At 57.2% G+C, this 15,639-nt stretch overlaps 1 protein-coding gene across 2 annotated transcripts in view; it reads left to right on the plus strand.

Annotated features, from left to right (window-relative positions):
* Positions 1-11,085: 11,085 nt before the first annotated feature.
* Positions 11,086-15,639, plus strand: part of NTN3 (netrin 3) — a 31,322-nt gene continuing 26,768 nt past the window's right edge. The window contains exons 1-2 of one of the 2 annotated variants that reach the window (XM_058035628.1): positions 11,086-11,153; positions 11,569-11,680. The gene's annotated coding sequence lies outside the window, so the exon portion shown is untranslated. Of the gene's footprint in view, positions 11,154-11,521; positions 11,681-15,639 lie in introns of those variants that run through there. The other variant, XM_058035629.1, reaches the window with a different exon arrangement.

Genomic DNA, 15,639 nt, shown 5'->3' on the forward strand with positions numbered 1-15,639 from the left:
CTGCTCACAGCCCTACCCGTACTTGGCTGCACTGCAGAGGATGCTGAGCCCCTGGCATTGGGCTGTCCCTGCCCTACAAAGCACTTGGCATGCAGGCAGGGAAGATGTGCAGGGATCAGTGTGCAGGGTGAGCCCCCAGACACTTCTGAGGAGGAAGAGCTGATCAGACGTCGACTGGCAGATGGTTGCCAGTGAGCAGAGCCCCTGAACCATCAGTGCTTCTGGCATTTGGAGTGCAATCTGCTCTCCACCAGACAGCATTAGCTGATGGTGTGGGAAGTTTTTTCCCATGTGGGAGGATCGTTTACAAGCGCTAAAATTGCTCCTGGTGCTGCCAGCATCTCTGAAAGACAATGTGAAAAAAAGCAGGGTCATGGTATCTGTTATCTCAAGATCTCTTCTATGCAGGTTGGCACATCTGGACAGATGTGAATGATTTCAATCTTACCAAAAAAAGGTATTTCCTCCTACAAGGTGCATCAGCTTGGCTACTGCTCAGTGGGCTCTGGGAATCAGTTCAGCATCACAGTCCTGTGCCTCCAGTCAGGGGCAGGCACCTCCCCAAGACCCCTGGGGCTTGTCATAGGCCTGTCCCTGGGGTGGCTCTTTACCCTTGGCTTTGCTTAGAATCTCCTGGCCTTTCCTATAAGAGGAACTGCTGGAAGTGTGAATTTCCATACCTCTGGACTGCTTATGGGACCACATGCACTTCTAGAACCAGTGGAAAAAGGCACAAGGTCCTATCCCTTGTAGGTGCAACCCCTTCCTCCTTCTCCTTGTAGTGTTCTCCTGTGAGAATCTGCAGCTCTCCCATGCCTCTGGGCTAGGAGTGAAGCTGTGGGGCCATGAAGCCCTTTGCTTTTGCCTCCATGAACACAGGCAGGTTTTTCTCCTGCCTGCGCTGGTTCTGCCTCTGGAGCAGACTGCGGACTGTCTGATGAGCTGTTTGGGTGTTTGGGGCCAACGCCTGATCCTGGACCACAGCTTTCCCAGGTCTGAGCTGCTTTTGAGACATCTGCCTCCCAGGGCTGAGGAGAGGTTCTCAGGCCTGCTCAGAAGAAAAGCATCGCTGCCTGCTTGGCATCAGAGCTTGGACGGGAATTCTCTTGTTTTTCACAAGCAGGCTGAGCGGTCAGCACATACCATGAGCAACAGTCAGAGGAGCAATAAATAGCCAGAGCAGAAGGAGACAACCTGTTCAGACTGGACCGCTCATCCCCTGCGCTGGCGGGATGGCTGCGGCGCCACGCCAGGGTCCCATGGGAGCCGGCACAGAGAGCCCAGCCTGGCCTGAGGGCATCCTCCGGGAGCAGCCGTGCCTGGATGGGGTAGGCACCCATCGGGGCTGTCTCTGTGGGATGTCTCACTCCTGCTCCCAGAACTGTGCCAGGAGGCAGATGCCATCACTGCAGGCTGGCTGTGGGACTGTTCCTCCAGAGCTGGTTCCCATTTTGGATCAGACCCAAACTTATCCCTGAGTCCCAGTGAAAGTCCCAGTTTTTGTTGCTCTCCATGAAAAGGAGCATTTTGTAAACGTTAAGGTTCAGTAACACATCTCAGAAAATTCTGTTTTCCCAAATGATGTTCCTTTGGGGTCTTATACCCCACCGTGACTGTGGGGTACAAGAAAGGTCCCAAATAGCCAATGAAAGCCTATTGCTTGGCATTTTCCTTTCTCCCCTTTAAGGTCTGCAAGAGAAGCAGGCATGAAGTTTATTCCTACTGCTCCAGGTCACCTCATGCTGAGCATCCAATATGGAATAGCCAGAGGTTATAAAGTGCTCTGAACCTGAAAAGTGCTAACTAAGAAAATGAAGCCCAACACGAGTGTTATTAATAAATGCCAGCCACTGTTATATAACTCCTAATCATGAGCCGAGTCTTTCGGCCCCCATTGTTCCATTGTCAGGCCCTATTATCTGGGAACTCTTACCCACCGACCACAAGAAATAGCCTGGGCTCTGTGGGTTTGCAAACTTTGTTGTTGGAAAGCTTTTCATGCAATTGTTTTTGCTTTGTGCTGTTGCCTTCCTCATTGTACAGATGTGGGTGTGTATCACAGCCCACACCCTCTGCCTTTTGCCTCAGGATAACTTCGAACATGAACTGATCCGTCTCAGCGAGTGTTTTTCCTAAGAATTCTCTTTAGAAACAACAACATTCAAAGAAAAAAAACCTCCTCATTTTCCTGAAGTGAAGCTTTTGCTGGGGAAAGATGCTGGCCTGCAATCCCAGCAGAATGAGAGTGCTGCATTCTCAGAAGAGGCTCCCCACAGGAACAGCAGTGCCTGAGCCCAGGCCTGAAGGAAGGAGGCAGTGTGGGCTACCCGGGTCTCTGGAACTCAGTTGGAGCAGGGCAGACTGGGGCTTGCAGGGCTGGACTGTTGGTCCCCCCTGCCAGACCCCGAGCTTTCAGACATCCCTCTTCAGTGCTTCTCGTCCTCTTCACCACAGCACATCACACATGGGTTTCTGCATGGTGGTTCCACCTGGGAGTCCACATGAAGCTCATCTGGCATAGTGCAAGCTTGTAAGGAAACCTCAGCTCTCCTTTCGAGCTACTCCAGGCCTCTGCAGAGGTTTCCATGCCGCAATAAGTGTGGACCTTCGAGGCACTTTCCCCCTGGTCAGTGTAAGGTACGGAAGCATGGGAAGTTCTGCATGCTGGTCACAACCAGTGTAGAAGTACTATCATTTACAGGGCTCAGGCTAGGACAAAACACACTGAAAAATGTCTTTCTGGTCAAAATTTTTCAGGCTGAACTTTGTCTCATTTGGAAGAGACTTTAAATCAAAACCAGAAAATGCCAGTCAAAGAGCATTTGGTGTCCAGTTTTGGGGGCCTGTATTTTCTCTACCAACCTGTTAAAAAAAATCTGTGAGACTTTTTTCTTTCTTTCACTGGAAAGCCTGAAATGACACAGAAAGCTAAAAATAGTAACAATACCCAACCAAGTCATTGGGGTTTTGCAGTAAGGTCTAATGCAAACTTTGATGCTGTCTTGGGCAGGTTTTGTTACTCTTCTGACCAGGGCCTATTATTAGGGTTGTAAATATTGCCAACCAAAATGGTCTAGAAGCCACTAACTTGTTCCTGAACAGTTTTTCCTGCAGTTCATCTAGTGCCCCCACCTTTGAGCAGTGACAACCTGTAAGTGCAGTGATGGTCTTGGGGTGGGGAAGGAGGTGAGGAACACCCAGAGCAGTGCTGCAGTATGATGTCCCCAAGCTGGGACTGTGGCCCTGGGGTCACCTTCCCTCACCATCTGCAGAGATGGGCTCTGGGACACTGGCCATAGGACCATCTTTGGTGACTGCTGTCCATCCTCTGGCCCATCTGGGCTTTGCAGCAAAGAGCAGGCACAAAACATACATGGCCACCACTGGGCATCCTTCTGCCCAGCCATGCCCAGTACTTTCCCTTTAAGAAGGAGCAAGACACGGGGCACAGAGGTTGTGTGTGCTGTGCAGGGAGCTGGGGCAGCCCAGGAAACCACTCTCCTGGGATCTCTGCATGGCACAGAGACATCTACCTAACAATTGAGGGAATACTTTCCATCCAAAGAATCCATCTCGTGGTCCCCTCTTCATTTGTGACACAAGGGAAAATGTGAAGCAGCCAAGATGCATGAATCACTGTCCCAAACAACATATAATGAACTCATAAAATCAAAGGCAGGGTTAGTTTCAACCCGTGCTGCCAGGGCTCCTTGGACATTGTCTGGAATGAATTTAAGTTGTTACAAAACTCTCTGTGTGTTTCTTTTCCCCCCAACCCCCCAAACCATCTTTCTTCTCTCCCTCTTCACACCATGTTTTCCTATGAGCTTCTTTCTCTTCCCTCCCTGCCACCTCTCCTCTCCTGCCTTCCTTCTCTCACTGTTCACCCTGGTCACTCTTTCCCAGCCCTTTTTCCCAGCTCTTCTTCTCAATATCCCTTCTTCCCCCAACCATCTGGCTGCCAGCCACATACCACCACCACCTTTCAGAAAGACTCATTTTCAGGACAAAAATGAGACAGACAGAAGTCTTTAGTTGATTCAGCAAGGCCTGTGCCATCTGCTCAGTCTGACACGGCTACACCAAGGACCCCCTGGGCTCCTGCCTCGCCAGGAGCTCAGCCCCAGATCATCAGCAGAGGCAGTGGAGGGATGACCTCCCCAGACAGTCGGGAGGACTGGAGAAGTGTGGCCACATGCATTTGACCACGTGTTCACACTTCTGCTGCCTCACAGGAACTCACAGAATCACGGAATCTCCTGGGCTGGAAGCGGCCCTCAAACATCAAGCCCAGCTCCTGGCCTTGCACAGGACACCCCAACATTCCCACCGTGTGGCTGAGAGCATTGTCCAAACACTTGTGGAGCTCTGGCCAGTTTGGGGCTGTGAACTGCCTTCATCCCTAGAGGCCTGCTCATGTACCAGCACTCCCAAGGAGGACAAGGAGGCAGGCACTTCAATTCCATGACCACTTCAAAAACCAGGGATTTGTTTATATCACAGTGGCTGCTGCTGCTTGCAACTGAGCAGGCTCTGGAGCCACAGGAGCTGCTCGAGGCAAGTTTGAGTAGCAGCAGGCCCTGCTGCCTTGGAGACCTGGGCTGGCATCTCTGTGCTGTAGTCGTGGTCCCAGCAGCCGGCTGGGCCCCCAGCCCTTGGGCAGCCAAGGTCCCCTGTGCTGTGCCCAACTGAGCAGCAGAGGCGCGGCCCAAGCTGCTGAGGCTCTCTGGCATACCAGCCCAAATCTACCCAAACACTGAACTGGTTTGGAGCAAACAAGACACAAGCCAAACCTCAACCGCAGCCACGCCAGAGCCAGCCTAGCAAGCTGCTCCCGGCTCACACAGGACAGCCTCCATCTGCCGGGCAGGTTTGTGACCTCTTCCCTTGGTGTCTCGCTGGGAACATCCCTGAAGCACCAGGCACACGCTGTGCTCCGATTGCCACATCTCCCTGCGGTCCCGCCTGCTCCTGCAACGCAGCGGACAAGATGCTATCTGCAGCCGGCAGGGCTCACATTCCTCCGGTGCGAGAGGGCACCGCCCGACTCCTTCCGATCCCCGCGCAAGGCTCGGAACCGGGAAACGAGAGCAGATGGGAGCGGGGTCCCCAGCACATGAAGATGCTGAGGTAGCTGATGAGGTTTATTTAAAGAGCCCTTGTGCTAGAGCTAAGCTTTGCTTCTGACTTCAGGCCCGTGAACAGCATCTGGGGCCCTGGAAAACAGCTCTTAAAACTCAGGAGAGATGTTTCCCAGGAGAAACCCTCACTCTGCAGCCACATAATCCGGCTCAGCAGAGATGCCGCTGGTGGGCTGCTGTGCATCCTTGAGAGGCCCCCGTTGCCCCGAGAGCATGCCGAGGCTCCTGCCGCGGCACAAAGCGTGCAAGACACGCGTGGCGTCCTCCCACTTGTGACAAGCACAGCATCCCTCCCCTAATGGCGATGGGAACACACGCTCAGCCTCCCTCCCGCCGATGGGAACGCACACTCAGCTGTCCGTGGCACCGGTGCGTTATCCGGTGTTCCAACCCACCCGCTCGCGGCTGCCGGAGCCTCTCCCCGGCACAGGCCGGGGTGCGCGGCCGCAGCTGCGGGGGAACGGCTCCACCTCGCGGCCGCCGGGCCGAGCCGGGCCGAGCCGGGCCGGGGCGCACCCGCCGGGGCTGGAGGGGCCGCGGCCGCTGCGGTCGCGCCCTTGGGGACCCGCTGGTCCCTTTGCCTGCCGTGGGGAAGGAGCGTATCGGTGTCACAGTCACTGCAGAGCAGGGGGGCACAGACAGGAGCGTAAGGTGCGGGGGTGACATTCTTGAGCGATCTGCACGCACCGCCATGGCAGTGATGAGGGGATGGAATTAGATCAAGATGAGCCAAAGCATGTTCAGGAAAAGGGCCAGGCTTAGGTCTTGCAGCTCAGGAAGCTGAGAGAGAGGCTCAAAATGAATTCCTGACCCCAGCTGCTTGCTGAATAGGGTGACCTGGGACGTGCTCATCACATCCAGCATTGTCCAGGAATGTTTTCACTGTGAGCAGCTCCATGCAAATCCCTTTGCCATGGGCTAAAAGTCTCCACAGGGGGATAACATAGAGCTGAAGATGTGCTAGAAGAGCAGGACCTGGAGTGCTGGCAGAACTGCCACTTCCTGGGGGCATGGAGTGTGTTTGAGGGCTGTGTTGCATGCACATTGTCCCCAGCCTCTGCAGCATCTTTCCAGTCCAAGACTGGGAACGGCAATGACACCAGAACATGGCCTCAGCACACACTGCTGTGGGTTCAGCATCCCTCCAGCCTTGCTAGCAGACTGTGGTCCCTTGTGCTGCCCCACCTTGGCCTGAGGCTGTAGGCTGAAGCTCCAGCACTGTGCAATGTTCATGTTGGGGTGAGCAGGGGCAGGGCAGGGCAAAGTCCCCGTAATGTCACTGCTGTGGTTATATGTGTTATATGGAATTATATGCTGCGTTTGTTGGTGATACACTGGGTTCCATTTCCCCAGGCTACACTCACTGCACACCTTTCAACAAACAAACCTTGTCTCCTCTAGGGTGAACAGCCCCTGCTGACCTTTCTGCGTGGCAGAGAAGAGCTGTTGTGGCCCAGAGCAGGGCTACAGGTTCCCAGGGAGGACCCAAATGGGCTGCCCCCATATCCCCACAGTGGTCAAACCCTGAGTGCTGCCAGCACCTGGACCCCAGGCTGGGCAGGCAGCCCAGGACATCTGTGTTCCCCAGCTGTGCAGAACGAGAGGAAGGACCCAAATGCATCATGGATGCACAGGGGCCTGCGGGAAGGCTGCTGGTGAGCAGGAGAGGAACCCTTCCCGGGTGGAGAGAACAGACTCCCAAGGGCTGCTGAGGCTCAGGTGAGCCCCAAGCCACTGGTGTGACAGAGCATGGCAGGAGGTGTCTGTACCTCCCCACAAGGTCATATATCAGTTCCTGGCAACAGCTACTGTGACCTGCACTCCAGAAGAAACCATGTGTGGGGACAAATTCTGAGCACAGGGTGGGAAGGCAGATATGTCTGTCACGAGACTGATAGTCCCAAAAGGGAGGCAGATAAGGTGCCCTTGGAAGAGTAAATAGCACAGAAAGAAGAGAAACATGAGAATTACGGATTCATCCTGAGGATGACCCAGTGGCTGAAACGGGATCCTCCTCTCTTAGTGCAATGGGAGAGGGGCCTCTGAGACCCTTTCCAGTCAAAGGCGTGTCCTCCCTTCTCGCAGTAAACCTCTTCCTTCTCCAGTGAGGAGGCTGAAGAAGGATGTGGTGAGGCAGTAGGTAGGGTCAGTTCCCTGCTTGTCTGGAAACATGAGCCTTCGCCTCAAGGAGCCGTTCCAACAAGCCGGGATGGGGCTGGGGCTGCCCGCTGTGACACGTTCTCCTTCCTCGGCGGGCTGTGCACTGGATGACAGCTGGGCTCATCAGTAACCGAGCCCGCCGCGGGTGCCGGGGTGGGGGGGGGGGGGGGGGGTGGGAGGCACCGGGGCCCTGCGCGGCCGCGGCTCCGAGCGGCGCGGCGGGGCCGGCAGGGGGCGCAAGAGCGCCGCGCACCGACCGCCGGGGGCGCGGGGCGAGCGGGGCTCGACAGATCTGAGCTGCCCGCTCTGCCCGCTCTGCGCTGCCCGCTCTGCCCGCTCTGCCCGCTCTGTGCTCTGCGCTCTGCGCTGCCCGCTCGGCCCGCTCTGCCCGCTGTGCGCTCTGCGCTCTGTGCTCTGCGCTGCCCGCTCGGCCCGCTCTGCTCGCTCTGTGCTCTGCGCTCTGTGCTCTGCGCTGCCCGCTCTGTGCTCTGCGCTCTGCGCTGCCCGCTCTGCGCTCTGCGCTCTGCGCTCTGCGCTGCCCGCTCTGTGCTCTGCGCTCTGCGCTCTGTGCTGCCCGCTCTGTGCTCTGCGCTCTGCGCTGCCCGCTCTGTGCTCTGCGCTCTGCGCTCTGCGCTGCCCGCTCGGCCCGCTCTGCCCGCTCTGCGCTGCCCGCTCTGCGCTCTGTGCTCTGCGCTGCCCGCTCTGCCCGCTCTGTGCTCTGCGCTCTGTGCTCTGCACTGCCCGCTCTGTGCTCTGCGCTCTGTGCTCTGCGCTGCCCGCTCTGTGCTCTGCGCTGCCCGCTCTGCCCGCTCTGTGCTCTGTGCTGCCCGCTCTGCGCTCTGTGCTCTGCGCTGCCCGCTCTGCCCGCTCTGCGCTCTGTGCTGCCCGCTCTGCCCGCTCTGCGCTCTGTGCTGCCCGCTCTGCCCGCTCTGTGCTCTGTGCTGCCCGCTCTGCCCGCTCTGCGCTCTGTGCTCTGCACTGCCCGCTCTGCGCTGCCCGCTGCTCGCTGCCTGCTCTCTGCTCTGCGCTGCTCGCTGCCCGCTCTGCGCTGCCCGCTCTGGGCTCTGGGCTCTGCGCTGCCCACTGCTCACTGCCCGCTCTGTGCTGCCCGCTCTGCTCTGCCCCCTCTGCGCTGCCCACTTTGCTCTGCCCGCTCTGCACTCTTTGCTCTCCACTCTACACTGTCTGCTCTCCACTGCCCGCTCTCTGCTGCCTGCTGTCCGCTCTCCGCGGTCCGGTGCTGGGTCCGAGCTGCTCTGTGAGCACAAGGCAATGGCCAGGGGAGTCCTCTGCAGGGCTGGGCTGGCTTTGAGTGTGTGCTGCAGGGGAAGGGGGAATGGAGGGGCGAGGTACAGAGGGTAGAAGAGGGCATCAGGCTGGGGGACGGATGGTTCAAGGGGGACCTCAGAGCCCCTTCCAGTTCCTAAAGCAGCTCCAACAGAGCTGGAGAGGGTCTTTACAGTGATAGGACACAGGGAATGGCTTTCCACTGACAGAAGGCAGGGATAGATGGGATATTGGGAAGAAATTCTACCCTGTGAGAGTGGTGAGGGCCAGGCACAGCGTGCCCAGAGAAGCTGTGTCTGCCCCATGCCTGAAAGTGCTCAAGGATAGGTTTGAATGAGCAATTTCGTCTAGTGAAAGATATCCCTGCTGTGCAATTGGACTGGATGATCTCTTAAGGTCCCTCCAACCCATCTGACAATTCTGTATCCGCCCCACCTGACTTGGTGCCGGTGCTTTTGCTCCAACAGCTTGTGGATGTCTGTGTCCTTTCAGCAATCCTTTTTTGACTGGGAGGCCTAGCTGGCACCAGATGCTGTGCTTTCATGAGGCACAAGGAACAGGAATGGATGCAGAATGGGAGCTTGCAACAGGCAGAGCTTCCTGCAGACCACAAGGTGACAAACAACACAGCGTGCTTGCCCTCTCGTCCTGCCAGATCTGCCCAGGAAGGCAGCAAACACTCGGTGATGTCAGCATGCTGAGGAACACCAACAGGGTCTCAGTCTGATTCCTACCTCAGTGAGTGCTCCATCCCTGCTGATGTCTGTAGCACTCCCACTTGCCAAACCCAGATTCACATCTTTTCTCTCAGGCTCTCCATCCTATAAAGAGGGAACAGGGGAAACAGGGATTCAGGAAACAGCTTCTGCCCATCTCAACTGGGTTTTCACTGATGTAATGCCTGTGGAGAGCAGTCCCAAAACTTTTCCATATGGTGGTCAGCACTTCCAACATCATGTTTGAGTCACGGGAGGCTGGGGGTCCAATGGGTGTGAAAACAGCAGCACTAAGGTGGCGGTGATGCAGCCCCCCAGCTCAGAACCACCCTGGAGCAGCCAGGCCAGGCTGGGTCAGTATCACAGCTCCTGTTCATGGTTGTCCTTGTGTTTCCTGGTGAAGAAAATGCCTTCAGGTCCATCCCTTGGACAATTCCTGCTTTGTGTCATTTCATGATCTTCTAGCCATGCCCCATTTTGCCCTATTGCCTTCATCATCCCAGCCTGTCCCTGGTGCCACATTGTTCTGGCAACTCTGGGCCTTGCTCTGTCCCGCAGTCTGATGCGATCCCACACGAAGCAAACATTGGCCCTGCACTAGCATCCCATCTGGGATCTGCACTGGAGCTGCTTTTATGGCCTCTGGCTTGACTGCCCAGCTCTCCAAACGCACAAGAGTCCACGAGAGAGACGGGGGGGCTACAAAACACCCATAGCATTGGACTTAGAGCCTTGATGTTTCCCTGCTCATGGCACAGGTCTCCTCTGTCCTGGTGACTTCACTCTTGTTTATCCACGTCCCTGCTGCTGGAATAGGAGGGGAAACCTCTTTAGTGCAACAAGGCAGAGAGCAGCAAACAGCAATTCCCCTGGGGCTCGTGGCCAGCTGGGGTCTGCTCCTTCAGCGAGCATCTGCCAGCCAGCTGGGAAGCTGCTCCTGCAACCTGCTGCCCCAGAGCAACAGGATGTGGGTAACCGGGGTCCCCCGGGAGCAGGGTGATGGTGGGTGGGGGCTTTGAACATAACGGGTGGGCACTGTGCTGGCACCTTGCCCTTCTTCCCACCTCCGGTGCTGCAGTCTTCACATCCATTGCAAGGGCAATTACAAGAGGGTGTTCACCGGGCCAGGCTGGCAGATGTGGGGGCCGTAGGGCTGTGAACACGACCCCAGTGAGAGAGAGAATCCAGGTCCGAGTTTCCTGCTCTCCTCCACCGCCTTGCACAAACTGATTCAATTAGTTTCACCTTTTTCGTTGCCCGCTCGCAGGTGGTCTGGGGATAGCGGAGCAGCCCCGAGGCAGCTGCGCTGGGTACGCAAGTGCCCCACTTCTCTCCCTCCCTCCCCAAAAATCAGAGACCAAGGGCGACTCTGGTGCAGCAGCGCGTGAAAAGCCCCTGCATCACGGGATGGAGCGGAGACTCCAGCTTTCTCCTTAAGAGGAGCTGCTTCCGCCTGGTAAATGCCTCATTTGCTTTGGGAAGCAGAGGGAGAATAATCGGCCGCCCTGGCTGCGGCAGCGCTGAGCCCTCGGTGGGCTGCGGCCGGCAGCCACCCGCACTGCGCGGGGATGGACCCGCTGCGGGCCGAGCGAGCTCCCGCCGTGCGCCGGGGCCGGCCGGGCAGCAGGTGGGACCGCGGCCACCGAGAGCCGCGGCGAAGGCTGACCGGGGGAGGGCTGCCCGCCGCTGGGGCGGCCCCGCTCCCGCCCGGCCCCGGCCCTGCCCGCTGGGCTGCCGGCGGGGCGGAGGGCGGAGGCAGGGCTGGCAGCGGCGGCGGGCGGCGCACACGCACACACCTCCCTGCATGTGATTAAATGGCTCGAAATCTGCTTCTGATTTCCTCGGGGAGGTGACTTTTCCCTTCTTTTCAACCCAGGATTTATTGGAGTCTTTTTACTCCACGTCCAGGCGGCGGTCGGGGCTCAGTTTCTCCAATTCTTGCTTTTCTTTTCATTTTTATTTTTTTTTAAGGGTTGTTTTTTCTTTTCCCTTCCTCTCCTTTTTCGCCCTCCCCTGCCGCTTCCCCCCTCCCTCCCGCAGCCGAAGCAGCCGCGGGCGGTACGGTGGAGCGGGCGGGAGCGCGGCCGGCTGCGGGCACGGCGCTGGGACCCGCCCGCACCGCCGGGAGCAGCGCTCCCGCTTTCCACTATTTCGCCTTATTTCGTCCCCAACGCACGATTCCCTGGAAATTTGTTATCATTGCTTTTCCCCCCCCCCCCACACCCTTCTCTTCACTTTTTTTCCTTTCTTCGTGCTGCGGCCAGCACCGGGAAGGAGCTACCCCTGCCCGCCGTCCGCCCCGCCGCGGCCCCGGCTCCTCTCGCCGCCGCTCCAGGACCTGTCGCCCAGACCGGCCCCGCTACCTGCCTGGCCGCGGTAAGCTGCGCTCCCAACTTCCCGGCGCTCCGGGCTCCCGCTCTCCTCCCCACCGCTCCCTCCCTCGTTGCCTTTTATTCCTCCTTCTCCCCCCGCACTCACCCTCCCTTTATTTCCCTTTCCATCCTTTCACCGCCGAGAACGGGACCTCCCCGCAGCGGGGCCGCCTGCCCGCCGCCGAGCCCGCTCCCGTCCCCGGGCAGCTCCGGCCGCCGCCGCTCCGCACTCTGGCCCGGCCCGGCCCGGCCCGGCCCGGCTCGCTGCCGCCGCCGCCCCGCAGAGCCGGCCCGGCTGCTCTCGGCGCTGCAGGGAGCCCGCAGTGTCGCAGCCCCGGCCCCGCTCCGTGAGCTGCGGCGCGGGCAGCGGCGGGAGCCCCGCCAGGCCGAGCCCGCGGTGCCAGCCCCGGCTGACCGGGCACGAGGCTCGCACGTGGTCCCCTGCCCGCCGCTCCCACCGCGGGCCCCGCTCCGCCGGCACAAAGCCACCCGGGCGGGCGGCGCCGCTCCTGTCACCGTCCCAGGCCCGGTCCATCGCTGCTCCCTTCCTAGCGCGGCTGCCCCGAGACTCCCTGCGGGCTGGGTCGGCTCCCTTCGGAAACGGCTCCCGTGGGATGTGTTCTGCTCCACGGCAGTTCTGGAGCCACACTGGGCGAGACCCTCGGCAGTCCGAGCACCTGACCCTTGAACCACAGCTGGGGTGAGAGTTCTGGCCAGTGAATGTGGCAGCGAGAAGCTTCACGGGAAGGGAAGCTGGGCTGCATTTGGTGGGTTTGCTTTTGCTTTCCTCTCTTGGAGCTGCTGAAACCTCATTTCCTCAAAACACTATCCTGCAGTTTCCCTGGCCCACTGGAGAGTGGGTGGGTGGAAATACCTTTCTTGGGATGAGGGCTAACTGGTGTGATGGGGACGTGGTGCTTGGCAGTCTGCTGTGTCACCAAGCAGGGTGGGTGAGGAAGGGCAGGAGCACGAGCTGCTCTCGCAGTGCTGGGTCCTGCTGGCTTGATGCTCATCTAGGCAGCACTTGGGCCTGAATACTTCTGTCTCAGGGAGCTCATCCCATGAACATATGGGACGTAAGCCAGGCTGAGCATCCCCACCTCCATCCATGCCATTTGTGTTGGACCAGTAGCCAGGCTGACAAAAAACTGAGTGCAGACATGGATGTGCACATCCTGCATGACTGGAAATGCCACAGACCCTTCTTCCCCGGCCAGGTTTGCTGTTGCCTCTCTCTCAGAGCTGGGAGAGGCTAGAGCTCGCTCTAACCCGTGGAGAGGGATGTGGCTTCGGCCATGCGCTGGAAACAGCCTCCAAGGTGTTTGGATGGATGGAGGGCAACTTTTTTCTGTGTTTCTGCAATATCCCGTTTACAAAACAGAGGGAGCTGCTGTGCTGCTCTGACACCTGTTTGGAGAGGGCTGATGAGGGGACAGGAGATCTAGCAGTCCAAGAGCAGGGTGGGCTGAAAGGGTCCCAACACGCCTTCCTCTTCTATCTGTGCGTGGAAGAAAGGTAGGTCCCTGCAGAGAGGAGGGCAGGTGTAATGCCAGGCTGGGAAGGAGCTGATGTGTGTCTGCAGGCTGTGGAAGAGAGAAGCCTGGCCTAGGGATGCAGCTGAGCACAAAATGCTCACTAGAAATGCAAGCTGCTAGGCATCCAGGCTGAGGAGCATTTCCACCACTCTCTGAGCACCAGAACAATGGTGTTTTCAGTCAGGGTTGGATGGAATGGAGGGCCCACCTTGGCTGGCTGCTGGCAGAGTGTGACTCTGAGAGGGGGTTTCCCCAGCCCTGAAGAAGGAGGTGAGAATCAGTGCACACCTTGAGGGGTGTGCTGAGATGTCTTCAGCAAGGAAGCAGCCCAGCATCTCGAGGGTGTTGAGCAGCACCTCTGCCTCCTGTTCCCCCACCCTGGTTAGTCAGGCCCTGCCCCATAAGGAAGCAATTATTTTGTGCCCCTTGGAGCCCCTCCCTGAGCCTGCGCAGGACACTTGCGCTCTGTATGGAAACGCGACAGATTTTCCATATTCCACTTTGCCCCGTGATGTTTAAAAACGTACACGACAGCTTCTTCCTAATGCTGCAGGCTTGGCTGGCACTCAAGCAATAACAGACTGTGGGACACCAGGGGCATGAAATATCGTACCAATAGTCAGAGAGGGGGTAGAAAAAAATTAGATGTCAAAGTGCAGTGTGTTTCCAGCCCGTTGTTGTGAGCCATCCTCTGCCCAATGTGAGAGATCTTTCAAGGCTGGCCAAATGTTGTCATTTCTGAATACCATTTTAAATATTCATCCAGACTATTTTCAACATCTGTGCCCGGCATGTTGTGAAAATGCAATGAGGGATGTTATGGAAACCAGATCACTTTATTCTCATATGGAGTGGAAAGGAGTAGAAGCAATGAGGACTTCTGGACTGGAACTCTGAGTTCTACTGGGAACTTGCATCTGCTGGGAAAACCCTCTGCACCTTGAGGGATGTTGCTGAGACCACTCAGTAGAGCCAAGCACTGTGTGGTAGGAATGTGCAATGGGGTTGGGAGGCTGCAGTGGGGTTAGAGTTGGGTAAAAAAAACTTAACTGGTCAAGATGTAGTAGAGGTTAATAAATGGGGTAGAAAAAAACATAGAATACCCTGAGTTGGAAGGGACCCACAAGGACTGTTGAGTCCAAATGCATCCAGGCAGTGATTGCTTGTCCTGCAAGATCAAGGGCTTCAAATGCCTCCTTAAGCTGCTGTTGCATTGGGAACTTTAGGAGGAGATCTCCAGCTTGCACTAACCAGGGGGTGCAAGGAGCGTTGCAGCAAAATGGATCCAGGCTCGCATCATATGAGTGATACTAAGCTGACACTCCTCTGCCCAGAGCAGGACCACCTCTGTCCAGGGGCCAGTGGTGAGCAGAGTGGGCATGGGGGAGCCGGCAGGACACCTATGTTGGGCGTTGGTCCCTCCTTGCTGTGGTCAGCATGGCTTATGAGTCACTGAAACTGGTGAGCAGGGATGTGTCCGAGCATCCTGCATTTGACAGCTCCATGTGCATAGCAGCGTAGCCTGGGGACTGTTTGTTTTATGGCGGATTTCTTTTGTCTTTTATTTTTTGATTGTTTTCGATAACCTTGGAAATCTAGGCTCTGTTGCTGCCTTTTGTAACATCAGGCTGCAGCTAATTCAAGCCAGGCCAGATCCTGACCACAGGTATGCCAGTGTAAATTTGAATGGAGCTGCTTACGTCTTGGTTTGGCCCGATGTGAATGGAGTTACTTCGGGCCGATGCCAAAGCACTGAGGTCAGAATCTGGCCCATCCTTTCCTGTGTGCAGTGTAATTTGTCCGCGTCTCCTGGCACCACCGGGGTATCGCATGGCTTGTGTAATTCTGGCTCCGACCTGCCAAGAGTGCATTGCAATATCCATCACCTGCAGGGCCTGCTGCAGGAAGATGCTGCTGTGTGATTGCCCCCCTGAGCTGAGCCCGAGGGGCTGCGCGGAGCGGGCAGCCCTGCGGATGTGGGGCCATAAGCACTCAGAAGCTTCTGATGCTTAAGTATCAGGAGGGATGAGGGAGCTTGTAAAGGAAAGTGAGGCATCTCCTTTGTGCCATTAGCCATGTCCCAAGTGGGCACCAGTTGCTCCATTAGTGGCTGGGAAGGCGATTAGCACTCCCAGCCACACTGCATCCCTCCAGCTTCTCCCAGCGCACACTCCCTCCCTCTGGAAAGCTGAGCCGGACCAGTACCTTGGCTCCATGGAGTTTTTCCTTTCACTTTAAATACTTCTCAGTTGTGTTTTTATATCCCAGAAACACATGGAATGATTTATCCACGGCCGGAGCAGAGTTTGGGCCTGATTCTGTTTGTTGGCTGGAGGAACTAAGCTTTCCAAAGCTGCCATCGGCATGGTGGGAGAGGGACTGGGTATCCAGGGACCCTGGCAGCCCCCCAGGATGGATCTTGTTCATG

This window comes from Melospiza georgiana, chromosome 16 (assembly GCF_028018845.1).
Source record: "Melospiza georgiana isolate bMelGeo1 chromosome 16, bMelGeo1.pri, whole genome shotgun sequence".
Taxonomy (NCBI): Eukaryota; Metazoa; Chordata; class Aves; order Passeriformes; family Passerellidae; genus Melospiza; species Melospiza georgiana.